The following is an 11214-nucleotide window of genomic DNA, read 5'->3' on the forward strand; positions in this document are numbered from 1 at the left end:
GGCGTCAGCGCTGCCCCAGCAGTGCCCATGGGCTGTCCCTGCTGCAGCCCCGGCACTGCCACCCCCAGGACTGTGCCCGGCCCCGAGAGCACTCAGGCCCTGCAGCAACACCAGGGCCACCAGGGCAGCGGGGCAGGGCCACGGGAGCAGCACTGGCAACACCAAGTGCTGCTGCTGCTGGGCACAGCTGCTGTGCCAGCACTGATCTGCCCCAGCTCTGCACACAGACATTGCTGCTGCAGCTCCAGGGAAGGCCACAAAAGGGCATCTCTGCAGAAAACTTTGCTGAGACATCCTTTAGTTCCTTTAAAGCCACCGTGAGTGCAGCCCCTCATTGAAACTTTCTGTGGCCACAGGGAATGTGGAGGGAAAAAAAAGGAGAAATGGCATAAACAATGACATTTCTTTGTGGTCAATATTGAAAAAAAAAGTAAAGGAAAGCAAAAAAAAAAAAATTACAACCAAACCAACAAGAAGTATCAAAGATGACTTTTATTTCAAGTGATTTGCATAAACTGGCCAGCAGTTTAATGTTCCTGAAAGCATCCAGTCACCAGTCTCTTCACTGCAGCCTTGAGCTCCTGGTTCCTCAGGCTGTAGATGAGGGGGTTCAGGGACGGACACTGACAGGTCCAAGGATGGGGAGGAGATGGAGGGGGGCTTCAGGTAGGCAAACATTACAGTGCTGACAAACAGGGAGACCACGGCCAGGTGAGGGAGGCAGGTGGAAAAGGCTTTGTGCCGTCCCTGCTCAGAGGGGATCCTCAGCACGGCCCTGAAGATCTGCACATAGGAGAAAACAATGAACACAAAACAACCAAATGCCAAACAGGCACTAACAGCAATGAGCCCAAGTTCCCTGAGGTAGGATTTGGAGCAGGAGAGCTTGAGGATGTGTGGGATTTCACAGAAGAACTGGCCCAGGGCATTGCCATGGCACAGGGGCAGGGAAAATGTATTGGCTGTGTGCAGCAGTGAATAGAGAAAGGCACTGGCCCAGGCAGCTGCTGCCATGTGGACACAAGCTCTGCTGCCCCGGAGGGTCCCGTAGTGCAGGGGTTTGCAGATGGACACGTAGCGGTCGTAGCACATGATGGTCAGGAGCGAAAGATCTGCTGAGATGAAGAACAGAAAGAAAAAGAGCTGTGCAGCACATCCTGTGTAGGAGATGGTGCTGGTGTCCCAGAGGGAATTGTGCATGGCTTTGGGGACAGTGGTGCAGATGGAGCCCAGGTCGCTGAGGGCCAGGTTGAGCAGGAAGAAGAACATGGGCGTGTGCAGGTGGTGGCCGCAGGCTACGGCGCTGATGATGAGGCCGTTGCCCAGGAGGGCAGCCAGGGAGATGCCCAGGAAGAGGCAGAAGTGCAGGAGCTGCAGCTGCCGCGTGTCTGCCAGTGCCAGCAGGAGGAAGTGGCTGATGGAGCTGCTGTTGGACATTGGCTGTGGCTGGCCATTGGGATCTGTAAAAAAAGTAATCATGGAAAAGTTGGGTTTGGAGAGGACTTTAAATATCCCAGCCCAGCTTGGGGGCACTCTCCCCCTCTGCCTGCCCAGGGCTCTGCTGCCTGGAGCTGTCCCTGCCAGCAGCTGCTTCCCTGTGCCCAGGGCTGGGCCCTGCCAGTGCAGCCAGAGGCCAGCCCAGCCCTGGGGGCTCAGCTCTGCCCTGCAGACCCCTCCCAGCTCAGGCACTGCCCAGGGGCAGCTTTGGCTCTGCAGGCTCTGATGGCAATGCCAGAGAAACCCTGAGGAGGCTGGAAAAGCCACAGTGATGCTGCCTCTAAGGGGCCCTGTGCACATTTCTGTCACTGCCTGCTTTATTCAGATCTGAGAGAAAACTTTTTTATTTTTCTCTCAGCCTGAACTGAGAGATGAATATCTCTGTGCAATTTCCCATCCAATCAACACAGAGCAGTAGATTAAAAAAGCAGGATTTTCGCTTTTATGCCGCCCCTAACTTGCTGTGTTCCCTGTATTATCTTCTTGGAAATGTTCTGCAGTTAAATGCCATGCTGGGAGCAGTCCTGACCAATGCAGCATCCTCACCACACAAGGAGAACACTTCCAATCCTTACCAGCTGTCTCCTCCCACCAAGATCTTGTCCCCCAGTGCGGGGAGCAGCTCCCTGGGCCAGCTGAGAGCTGTCCCTGGCAGGCAGCAGAGTCCCTGGCCCAGCACAGCGCCCTGGGCTGCAGGACCCTGCTCTGCAGGACAGCCCTGGGCACCCCTGGCTGCTCTGCACAAGAGATGATCAGAGAATGTACTCACAGGGTCTGTGGGCATTGGGATGTTCCAGCTGTAGGAGATCACTCCAGGAGCTGCAGCTGCATTGTCCTGCAGCCAGAGGTTCCTGTGCCAAGGGCTGCCAGTGATTCTGCCCCAGGCACTTCTCAGCACCTTCCCAGCCCTGACTGATGGAAGCTCTCTGTGCCTCTGTGCTGTGCCCGGGCTGGCTGCAGGCAGTGCCCCAGCCCTGCTGGGCTGGGAGAAGAGCTGCTCATCCAGAGAAATGTGCTTTTGAAGCTCTCCTTGGTTACCAGGATCACCCTCTGGGCCAGGAGCCCGGCCCAGCTCAGCAGCACAGACACAGCACAAGGACTTTAATGACCCTCTGGGGCTTTGTGCTCAGGCCCTGAACATCAGGCCCTGAGAGGGAGCTGCAGAAACCTCTCCAGAGCTCCAAGTCAGAATCCAGCTCCAAAGTTTCTTTGACTTTTAATGGGTCCCACTGAGGGACACGACTGAGAAAGTGTCCCCAGGCCCCAGGCAGAGCAGAGAACTGGAGGCACTGATGACAGGTGGGGACAAAGAGAAGCCAAGTCTTGGTGCCCTGGGGCACAGCAGGGTCTGTGCCACCAAGGGCTGTCAGGAGACACCTTGTCCTGAGGCACTGGGGCCTCCTGGCACAGCCCCAGCCAGGCTGGGCACTGTCAGCCCCTTGTCCTGCCCTCAGCATCCCCCCCTAGCCCACATCCCAGTGGCCTCAAGGATCTGCTGGAAGGAGTCCCTGGGGAGCCTTGCTCAGGAATGGCCCTGGGGGCTCCTTCATGCTCCCAGGGACTGCAGGTTTTTCAAAGCACTTTGGCTTTGGCTTTTGCCTTGGAGTCTCTGAGAGCTTTGTGCAGTCATGGCCTCCAATTATCTGCTGTAATTAGTCCCTGGAGAGGCTTTGTCAGGAACAACACTCAGTGGGGCTCATGAATGCTTCAGGGTATTTCAGTTCTTTTAAGGTACTTGGGGTTTCCCATTTGATCCAGACTCTGTGAGAGGTTTGTGCTATCATGGCCCCAATTATCTGCTTTAACGAGTCCCTTGAGAGCTTTGTGCTGACACTCAGTGCGGCTCATTGATGCTTTGAGATACTCAAGGAGTTTAAGGTACTTCTGATTGTCCTTTCCGCACTGAGAGGTTTTTGTGCTATTTTGAGTCTCCGAGAGGTTTTTGTGCCTTCCTGGCCTCCAGTTCTCTACCCCAAGGAGTCCATGAGGAGCCTGTGTTGGGGATGGACCTCAGTTACACCCATTAATGTCTTGAGAAACTTTGGGTTTTTCCTCTGACTTGGACTCCTGGAAAGGTTTGTGCAATCTCCTCTTGGGCCCTGAGGTTCCAGGTCTCAGCTCCAAATGCACCACGGGGCTCATTTGGATCAAGCAAGTCCTAACAAACCATGGCTCTGCCTTGATTTCCCTCTTGTCTGAGGCAGTTCAGCAGGAAGTTTCTGTAGTGGTTTTGGTTCACCAATTTGAGTTTTCTCAGCTAATGCATCAATTAGTGTGGTGGGTTCAGTGTTCGCTAATTACCAGAGCACTCACTAGAATATACTTACTCATTTCCTGCTCTGAGATAGGATTAGGAGAAAGGCAAAGTGGGGTCAAAACTTTAAAAGGGTATAAAGAAAAGTTTATTAACAGTAACTAAAAGAAAGAGTAATAAGAATCAGAGGAAAACTTTCAGAACACTTCCTCTCTCCATAGAACCTGACAATGAAGAGAGACAAAACATAAAATTTCAGTCAGTATACCACCGCTAGAATAGTCTTTCTTCACTTAGGGAGAGAAGATCCTCTTGTAAATGTTATGGAGACTTCTCTACAAGACCACAGTTGTCTCATGACTTTTCATTTACACGAATAGCAGCTGCCTGGAAAAACCTGGAATCGTGAAGTCCCTCACATTTTTTCACAGCCTTTCCACAGCTATGTTTATGGGCCATACCAACCTATGGGGTATAAATTTAAAGATGAGCTGTTTAAGAGCAAAGGTTCTCTTCATCTATTTCTGAAATCATCGTCATCTCTGGGAACAGAGATCTTCTTCTCTCTCCTGGGGCATAGGGTCTCATCACTCTGCTCTCTTTCATTGTTCAAACTTCTCATGGAATCACAGCTACTTCAACATTTCCTTACATTAACATGGAAGCCGTTGCTGAACATATCATCTCCCCATACTTTTCAATGTGTCATAGGGAAAAAGAGAGTCTGATGTATCAATTACATCCTTCTCCATAGCTTTACCAGAGGATTTCAGCCCCAAGATCAAGGCATCTCCTCATCCCTCCCACCTGGGCCTCAACTTCCTCTTCACTGACCTCGGTGTCTTCATGTTGCTCCTGTGTGTGCCTGCACTTTGTCCTTTTCTCTCACTCAAGGGAGGATGGAAGCACTGGAAGAGTCAATATCTCAGCCGGGGCCTGCAGATGGTTCCGTGACCCCGGCCGGGCTCGGTACTTGTGGCCGGAGCTGTTTTACCATGGAGGTTTCTGCAGCGGCTGCGGTGGGGCTGTGTCAGGCTGGGCCGCGCTGGGGCAGGGCCAGGATCTCAGCAGCCAGGCCAGAGCACAGCAGCAGCACGGCCGGGGCCCATGGCTTCTCCTCCCCTGCCCGCTGGTTGCGGGCGAACCCCAAGGGCGGCAGAACCTTGGCCGAGCCGGCCCGGCCCGGGGCTGCTCCTGGGGCCCGGCGGATCCTGGCTGGGCCCGGGCTGGCGGCGGGGCAGGGCTCGGTAGCGGCCAGATGTCAGCAACCGCAGCCACGGCCCGGCCCGGCCTCGGCCCCGCGGCCTCCCCTGCCCTGCCCGGCAGCCGATGGGGCCTGGTGGCTCCCTGGGAAGGGGCCCGGCCCCACGGCAGGAGCCGCCCGGCCTGGCCTGGCTGAGACCCGGGCTGGCCCGGCCTGGTCACCTCTTTGCTGGCCAGAAGGGAAACAGACCCAGCCAGGCTTCTCCATCTTTAACTTGTGTCTTCACAGAGGCGTGTGCAGTTTCCTTAGTGGTTTAACAGATTGTCAGCTCTCAAAGTTAATTACTGATTGTTTTTTTGTCAGACACCGAGGAAACTGCTAGCAGCTTCTCTCAGGACATCACTTCCATGATGCAAAACCACCACAACAGCACAGAGCACAGAGCTCCTTTGCCTATATGTAGTGGTCATGTGCACAAGGCCTCAAAATCCCAACTTGGGAGATCTCTTGGCACTCTCCAGGGTGTTTTCAAATGAAAACATTCAGCTCATAGTCTAAGAAAATCACCAGAGCATAGAGCTAGCCTGACCTGTTTGTCCTGGCTACTTTTGTCTGGGAGCAATCCTTGGATATATGGAATTTGGGAGGCCAAAGTCTAATTTTTGCCATGGTCTTTGGCAAGAAGGCTGTTTTTTATCCATAGGAAGGAAGGAACAGAACCCTCTCTTTCAGGGGCAGATGAGAGGTGACCCCTGGAGGCCAAGACCAGCCAGAGCTCGCAGGTTTTTCTGAGAGATACCTTTGCACAGAGGAAATTTTAAGGGAGCTTACCAATTTTGGCAATGGGCAGCTGAAAAGAGGGACAGTTCTTTCCCTTAGCAAGGAAAGCACCGAGTCCCAGTGCTCCAGGAGCTGATGAGAGGCAGCTCTTGGCATTCCAAGATCAGCCAGAGCTGTCAGGTGGCCCCTGGGAGGCCAAGCCAGCCAGACCTGTTCCATGTTCCCTCGGTTCCATGGGGACCCACAGTGTCCCAAAGTTCCCTTGCTTCCATGAGGCCCTGAGGTGTCACAATGCCCCCTTGGTGACACGAGGCCCTGAAGGGTCAGAATGGCCTCCATGGTTCCATCAGGCCCCACAGAGTCATAATGGTCTCTGGGTCCATGAAGCCCCGCTGTGTCACCATGGCCCCTTGGTTCCATGGGCTCCAGTGGTGCCACAATGATCCCCTTGCTTCCATGAGGTCCCCACCGTGTCACAGTGATCTCCATGGGAAGGAAAGAACCGAGCCCCAGTGTGGCAGGGGCAGCCACCAGAGGCCAAGGCCAGCCAGAATGGATGGTTATGGAAGATTTTGCCTGGGAGCAACCCTTGGATATAGGGAATTTGGGAGGCGGAACCCCAATTTTGGCCATTTCTGCATAGATAAGAAGGACAGTTCTTTTCCACGGGAAGGAAAGCACGGAGCCCAGGTGTTTCAAAGGCAGAAGAGGAGAGTGGTGGCTCCTGGGAGGCCAAGCCAGCCAGACCTGCTTGTCCTGACAGATTTTGTCATGGATGAATCCTTGGATCTACAGAATTTGGGAGGAGGAATCTCAATTTGGACCATGAACATCTTGAGAAGACGGGCGGTTCTTTTTCATTGGAAGGAAAGCACCGAGCCCCAGTGTTTTGGGTGAGAGGCATCTGCAGGAGGCCAAGGCAGCCACACCTTGCTGTCCTAAGAGCTTTCACTGGGGAGCAATCCTTGGATGTACAGAGTTTTGGAAGTGGAATCCCAATTTTGGCCATGGCCCATGGAGGAGAAGGACAGTTCTCTCCCATAGGAAGGAAAGCCCAGAGCCCCAGTGCTTCAGGGCAGGTGAGAAGCAGCCATCGACATGCCAAGGTCAGCTGGACCTGTCAGGTGGTCCCCTGGAGGCCCAGCCAGCCAGACCTGTTCCATGTTCCCTTGGTTTCGTGTGACCCCACAGTGTCACAATGGTCTGCTTGGTCCATGAGGCCCTGGAGTGTCACAATGTTCCCCTTGCTTCTGCAGTGTCACAATGGCCCTGTGCTTCCATGGGGCCTTGCAATGTCACAATGGCTTCGTGGTTCCACAAAGCCCTGATGTGTCACAATGGCTCCTGGGCTCCGTGCGCCCTCGCTGTGTCACAACGGCTCCTCTGTGACACTGTGGGCTCCACAAGGTCACCATGGACCCTTGGTTCCTTGGGGCCCCCATGTTCACAATGGTCTCCTTGATTCCATGGGGCAGCACAGTGTCACAACTGACCCATGGCTCCATGAGGTTCTGTAGTGTCACCGTGGTCACTGTCAGAGGCTGGATGAGATCGATGTCCCCAGACACCTTGGGATGCTCGGAATGCCCGTGTGGGACCAGGAGCGGGTCAGGCCTTGGTTTGTGGTGGGACAGAGCCCCGCCCCCAGCCCTGGCCTGGCACAGCTGTCAATCACATGGAAGGGGCGGTGTTAACCCAGCTCTGATTGGCTGAGCTGTCAGTCAATCACACAGCAGGCAGGGCTAACCCAGCTCTGATTGGCCCAGTTGTCAGTCAATCACACACCAGCAGCTGTGCCTAACCTGACTCTGATTGGCCAAGCAACTGGCAGTCCCACCCCAGGGGCGGGCCCATGAAGGCCCAGGGGTTTAAAAGCCGGAGCACGAGGCCAGCCCATGGTCTGGATCCTGCCTTCTCCTGGGGTTCCTCAGTTAATGATGCTGGAACCTGAGCAGGTGGTGCCTCCGTGTGTGTCTTTCTATAGATCTTCTGTCTGTCTGTTGTTCTCTATTTCTTCTTCTTCTAATCCTACTTACCTGGAACATTTTTGGGTAACTTAGCATCTTAAGGGTTAAAGGTTTTTAGGTTAAATGGGCTAAGTTAATGAAGTTAATGCTATGGTAAGAGTTTTATGTAGAACAGGATGTTGTGTTAAACCCTTTGTCAAAGTTCCTAGATTGTCCATATTTTGCCAGTACAATTTTGTGTCATTTTGCTCTCTCAGCTCTGTTGGTTAGAGCATGGTGCTGGTATCACTGAGGCTGTGTTCAGTCCCTGTGTGGGCCATTCACTTCAGAGCTGGACTTGATGATCCTTGTGGGTCCTTTCCTACCAAGAAAACTCTTTCATCTGGCCATGGTGAGAATATCTGGTTGGTGTTTCTCCTGTACAACAAACTCGAATGAAGGAACCTTTGGTGACCCCCAGCATTTCAGTGTTCTGGGGTGTTACAGCCCTGCAGGCTCACAATGGCCTCTTGTTTCCATGAGGCCCCACAGTGTCACACTGGCCCCTTGGCTCCATGAGGATCTGGAGTGTCACACAGGTTTGTGACATTTGTCCTTGCTGCCCCTCGCATCCCCCTGCCCCACAAACAGCCCCGAGCCAGCCGTGAGGGACAGGCCCTGCTGTGCCAGGCTGGGCTCAGGGCTCGGCCTTTCTGCTTCCTGCAGCCAAGCCAGGCCTTGCTCAGCATCGCAGTTCCCTGCTCAGAGCCTTGGGCTCCCTGCAATCCTGGCCTCAAGGATCTGCTCTCTGCACTCCCTGGGGAGCCTCTGGCACTCCCTGCCCTCGCTGGGGCCCAGGGATGCTCCAAGGGACTTGGAGTTTTGCTTCTGCCTCCTGGAGCAGCTTCTTCATCCTTCTCCCAGTGCCTGAGGGTCCTGGACCCAGCCCCAAATCCACCGTGGGGCTGATGAAAATACAGAAAGCCCTCAGGAGCTCTTTGTCTTCCTTCCATGGTCTTCAAGGCTCCAGGGCTTGTGCAGTGACTGGAGTCGGTTTGGAGTTCTGTGCAGGAGTGTGAAATACAAAGTTGTGTTTTGTGTCAGGTAAATAAAGGCAGCCTGTGCAGTTGTGGTTATGAAATGTATGGAACACGGCCATGGGACAGTTTTAAAGATGAGTTCTAATACACAACCCAGGAAAGCATGGAAGAAGGCTTTTGAACCAATCTTTTATTTGCAAATAACAATTACAAGTCTTAAACTGTTTTGTAATAAGAGTATTTGAATTCTAACTTTAGAATGTTGCTTTTGAGAAGAACTTTTTACTTGTAATTAAGTCTTAAGCTGTTTTGCAATAAGAACCTTTGAATTCTAACTTTGGAATGTTGCTTAGTATTAAGGATGTTAAACTGTAGCTTTGGAATATATAAAGGATTTAAACAGAAAGGGAAGTGACCCTATCCCACGCTCCTGGAAAAGGAAGATGGACATCAAGGTTGCTGATTAATGATTTCGAAAGGGGAAGCTGGACATCACTACCATAGATTAATGATCCTAGAAAATAGAAGCTGGACCCCACCTCAGGAAGATGGACCCCACCATGTGGGACACACATCCCGGGATATTGAAACCTGGAATAGATCACAACAGAGTACAGAAATTGGAAAGGAACCAGACATCACCATAACAGATTTACGATCCTAAAGTACAGAATTGTGACGTCAAAAGGTAGAAATAGAAACTGCTGAAAGCTCACGTCAAAATGGGAAATAGAAGCTGCTGGGGAAAGCTGATGAATATGCATGAATATGATCAATAAACACCAGCACGCCCAACAACCGGTGCGCAGTTGGAGGGGGAAACCCCCACCACTGCACCCAGCGCTGTCTCTGCTCATGCGTTTCCATATTAATTAATAAATTTGATTGCTGCTTGATGTATTGGCTGAGTCAAGCTTCTCATTTCTAACAGAATGGAGAAGAATGAGCCCCTTTTGGGCTGACCCTGTTTGGACAACCTGCTCCTCACCTCCAGTGTCACCATGTCTGACACCGCCCACCTGGGACTGACACGCCAAAATATCCAAAAATGCTCGTGTGATTTATTCTCTTATTTCTATTCTGTAACACATTATTTTATGTTAACAACTGTGAAAAACACCAATCACTTGGTTTTTAAAATTTAAAAAGTTTAATAATAATGAAATGGTTATAAAAATAGTAATACAATTAGAGCAATAAAAATTTAGAGTTAGGGCAATTACAAGACAATAAAAAGCAAAGAGTTACAGATGTCCGGATGCTCTCAGGCACTTAAGCCCGATAAGCACGTTTTGTGAACAAAGGAATAACCTTAAAAACCATACACTGTTGCATATTCATACACACTTCATGGTTATGCATACATTCTATTTAAAACAAGCAACTCTGTTATTTTTCAACTGCTGCCTTTAATCCCCACGGCATCTTTGAGTCTGAGCAAGGCCTGAAGAAATCAGCTTCTTCTGATGAGAAAACCATAAATTCCTCTTCTCTGGCAGATTTAGGTGTTCTGTGACTGTTAGCTCGAAGCCAGTGTCTCATTCCTTTAAAAAAACCCCACATACAGAGTTTCTATTTTAACTACTAAAGCTTCATTTTAACTACAAAACTACATTTACTATATTATTAAAATGTTAATACAGCACAACTAATTAATATAACACAATACATATAGTAACTATCTGCATAGAGCCATATAATATCCATTTTCACATATTTAATTATTTCTATATGTATTAAATTTATTTCTAATAATAGCATTGGTTTTTCTTACCTAGTTTTAATATTTACATTAAAAATCTATACATTTTTAGTAGCCAAGAAAACGAATGTTCTTTGTATCTCAGTAACACAATTCCCTTCATTAATGAATTAAGATGTATTGGCTATTTATTTCTTCCTGTTTATGGCAATTAGCAATATTTCCAGTCATTTTGTCATCTTTTTTATCATCTTTTTCTCAGGCAGGGTTAAGGAGGGGCCACTTTGGGATCCTTGGAGACATTTCTGGGGCACATTTGGGGCAGTTCTGTGCCTGGGGAGGGAATTCAGAGAGAACCTGAGGGTCTGGAGGACACTTGGGGGAGCCGGGTGGGCACTTGGAGGGGCACTTAGGGGTTCTGAGGAACAGCTCGGGGTCCGGGGGAGCACTTGGGGGTCCCGGGGGGCCCTTGGAGGTCAGGGAGGGGAATTTGGGGCCCCGCGGGGCCCGGGCGGGCACTTGGGGGGCTCCAGCGGGGCTCTCCGGGGCGCGGGGGGCGATGGGAGTTGTAGGCGCGGGTAGAATACGGTTGAACGGGGCCGCGGAGCATCACGGGAGTTCTAGGCGCAGCTGCGATGGGGCGCGGGGCATGACGGGAGATGAAGTCACGGCTGCAATAGTGCGGGACGTGCGCCGCGGAGCATGATGGGAGCTGTAGTCCCGGCAGTGGCTCGGACGCGGCGTTTGGGAGTCCGGGAAGGCCCTTGGGGGACACTTTTGCGTCCGAGCCG

At 51.6% G+C, this 11214-nt stretch overlaps 1 pseudogene; it reads right to left on the reverse strand.

Annotated features, from left to right (window-relative positions):
- Positions 1–527: 527 nt before the first annotated feature.
- LOC137463815 (olfactory receptor 14C36-like) lies at positions 528–1500 on the reverse strand (annotated as a pseudogene).
- Between the last annotated feature and the right edge of the window lie 9714 nt (positions 1501–11214).

This window comes from Anomalospiza imberbis, chromosome 30 (genome assembly GCF_031753505.1).
Source record: "Anomalospiza imberbis isolate Cuckoo-Finch-1a 21T00152 chromosome 30, ASM3175350v1, whole genome shotgun sequence".
NCBI classification, from domain to species: domain Eukaryota; kingdom Metazoa; phylum Chordata; class Aves; order Passeriformes; family Viduidae; genus Anomalospiza; species Anomalospiza imberbis.